Source organism: Teleopsis dalmanni, chromosome X (assembly GCF_002237135.1).
Source record: "Teleopsis dalmanni isolate 2A chromosome X, ASM223713v2, whole genome shotgun sequence".
NCBI classification, from domain to species: Eukaryota; Metazoa; Arthropoda; class Insecta; order Diptera; family Diopsidae; genus Teleopsis; species Teleopsis dalmanni.
Genome location: NC_051848.1, coordinates 100,633,087 through 100,637,013, shown reverse-complemented (window position 1 = coordinate 100,637,013; position 3,927 = coordinate 100,633,087).

The following is a 3,927-nucleotide window of genomic DNA, read 5'->3' as shown; positions in this document are numbered from 1 at the left end:
TGAATAATCAGCGCTAGGCATTACCATTCAGCGCTGAGGGAATCGATTCCCTCAGCGCTGAAAGTCCCGCTGGGTAGTGTAGAGCGCACACATGCACACACACATACAGCGTAGCGTTGCGAAATGCATGCGCACAATGTATGCGTAGCTATTTTATAGGGTTGATTTACAATAAAACACAAATGAGAAAGAAAAAGGAGAATAAATAAAAATAAAAAAAATGGATTGACTTTGTTTTGAATTTTTGTTTTGTTAGTTAAATTTTTGTTGTTCTGCATTCAATTGTTTTTATTTTGGTTGCTAGGTGTTTTATTTTTTTTTTATTAGAATTTTTTTTTGTTTTGGTCTGGGAATAAGACTAAAAACTTTGGGGAGGTCGTGTCAATTAGATGTGTAAACCAATTTAACAACAACAATAATAATAATAATAAGTAATTAATATGTATATATTAATATAAATAATACATAATATATTAGTCATAAGAACTTCATTTAGTTGATACACACTGTTTTTGTTTACGTTTCAACATTCATATAAATTGAGTATTGGATTTTTGGTTATTTATCATTAGAAATTTTACTATTTTTTTTTTGTTAATTTTATTAGCACTTATATTGCTTATTAATTAATTATATATATGTATATATATCTATTTTTTTACATTAAAAAGCGTTTAAAAATTTTCTCGAATAATTTATTATATTTTTTTAATACTTATTTATTTATTTTTGTATATCAAGAAACATTCAAGTTTAGCACAAATTTCTTTTGCGGTTGTATGTGTATAAAAAAAACCAGATTCAAATTTCACTTGATTTATAATTTTAACTAATTTTTTTAATTAATGTAATTATAATTAAAATATATAATGTTAGTTAAAAGTTTTTTGCAGGCAACCACAGAGCGCGCTGATGGTGCTACTTGGATGCTGCTTCTTGATTATCGTTTCTCTACCATATATTTTCACCTTATTGTTTTATATCAAGAGGGCATTACACACACGTATAGTGTATTTACACATAAAGCCCCCATTAGTAGTAGATGTAAAAAAAAAATGCTCTCTATGCTAAGCATAAAATTCAGCTATTTAAAGTGTACAAGCAGATATCACTGCGAGAGAGAAAAATTAAGAGCCATGTTATGAACATGTATAGGTGAGACAACACAAAAGTGTTGAATGAGAATAAGTAACAATGAAATGCCCTGTTGTTGCAGTAAATCACAAAATGTACAGCAAAACATTGTTGGCTAGTTGGATGGCTATTAGCTGATGCAGCTCAGCTGCAATACCAGACCACAGAATAAAGCTCAGCGCAATCAAGGAAACAATACACTTTGTTTTTTAAGTGGTGCAAACGCAAAAAATTGACAACAAAATTTTGGTTTTTTTCTTAGAAATTTTTTAAGCGAAAACTTTTAATATTAATTTTGAATTTTATTATAAGCACAAAAATCATTTATATTATAAATTCACACTTTTTAAATTAGTTATTACTTTCTTAACACCTCACAATTCTTATTTATTTATTCATTTTAAATTCTGAAGGCATAATACACATATTTAAAAATAACATTACAATTTTAAAATACCATTATTTTACGCACTTATAATGTAAATTTTAATTTCTGAGCAGCAAAAAAAAAAAATTACTTTTCCAAAGCTATTGAAGCTATATTGAAGAACAAAGCTTAAAGGAAAATTGAGCGCAATTTTAAAAATAAAAAGCTGCTTCTACCGCCGCTGCTACCGCTGCCACTACTCCTAATACGAACCGCGTTTGAAGTGCAAGACAACTTCAGCATAACTGAATTGAATTTTTGTTGTTTTTCTGTTTTCTGTTAAATGTTCCTACAGCCAACAGACAATACACATTAATAACAGCAGCAACAGCAACAGCAACAGCAACAGCAACAACTATAACAACAACAACAACAAGAAATACCAGACTGACACGCATAAAACGAAAAACAGCCGGGGCATAGTAGCACAAGCGAAATCCAAAATATTAAAACAACAACACTAAGAGTTGTAGCGCTAACATAACATGTAGCAACAACAATACGGTGAGCAAAACATAGCATTGCAGCAAAGAACTAAAAAGTTCGAATAATGGTTTTTACTGATATTTTGTGCTGCCATATTTTATAAAAATTATTGTTTTGGATAGTGTTCATGTGGATTTTATGTTTAAAACATAAATGAAGAAAAATTGTATTTATAATTATAATATACAACCAACTAGCATATGTCTTAATACAGTATGAACATTTACTAGATCAGATAATAAGTTTGATGGTTTTTTCTTAACAGGATTAAAAATATGTTCAGAACTACATATATAATGATAATGACAGAAAGACGCTAGCATTACTTCTATCTAGTTTTGTTTTAAACTTTTTGAGTCGTTACGTCGAAAATATTTATATTTATACTTAAAATATATCTATATTTTATACTTCTATCTGTTGTTTAACCATATTAAACAAGTTACTAAATTATCTTTTAAACAACTACTGGTCAAGCTGGTCGCAGTGCATAAAGGCCTTAGCCTAACCCATAAACCTTTATATCTTAAAAATAAGTGACATTTAAAAAGGTTTCCAGAAGGTATCTATCTAAAATATGTATGTGTATTTATTTAAAATTGCAAATAGGAATCAGTAGGCTGAAGTAGACAAACTTATTTTAAAATTTACCTTTATTAGTTACAAAAAAAGATTAAAATAAATAAAAAGATACGTGAATTATATATATATATATATAAAGTAGATCAATTCGTAGAGTATTAAAAATGTATTACGCATATTTTTTTGTACAGTTCACACTTTAGGCCGTGTGTGAATTCGAGTAAATAGATGATAAATTGAGGGAAATAGTAAATGATGGTATGACAGTGAATGTTGGTATTTACAAGAATTTCGAGTAGGGTAAGGATAAATTAGATTAAAATTAGGTATTACCATTGTGAAAATTTTATAAAACGTTTATTAAATAAATTTAAAAACTTTCAACCAAAAATAATAAGTAAATGCAATAAATAAATAAATATATATTTACATAAGTGCAGTACAAAAAATCCCTAGAATATTTCAATTTACTTTACCTCAATTTATTCGAACTCGCACACGGCCTTAATGCAACGCAAGCAAAAAGCTTTCAGTATTTTATGCAGCCACTGAAAATGTGGCATCACTGTAATTAGTGTTGCTCTTGCTGAATATTAAAGCAAAACAACTCACCTGGCCGCGATTCGCGAGTCATAGAAAGTCTCTTAGAGCAAGTAAAAGAAACTCAACACTACAGCGCACGCTTTGGTAGCACCAAATTTATTGCAACACAACATAAACAAAACCAAAAAAAAAAAAATTGGCAGATTGCAACAATGTAGTAAATTTGCATGATGACCTGCTCTCTTAATTTTTTTCCTGTTTTTTTTTTGGTTACAAATGAATGCATTAATTGTATTTGGCATAAAAATTAAATAACAAAGTCAAAAATAAAAAAATAAATTTATATTTACATATATTTATATTTGTATAAATCGAAATATTTCTTTTTTTCAGTCAGGGAAAGCTTAACGACAATATTTGAGAAATTGTGTATGTACACGTTGCACAAAAGCAACCGCCTTAAGGTTAAACGTAAACAAATAATCCAACAGTCTCCACCAATATAGATTGAATAAACAGAAAAAGCTTTTTGCCGTAAAAATATAAACAAAAAATGAACAAAACAATTTATTTGTGCGATATCGAGCACATTTTTGTATGGCAGACGTTTTACCCACATAAATTTTTGGTTTAAATGTTTTGAAAAAAGTTTTACTCAAAACTTACAACAACAGCAAAGAACATGGCTGCTTCTGCTGTCTGCTACGCGATAAAGCAATTCAGCGCACATAAGTGCTGAATAACTAATTCTCGCA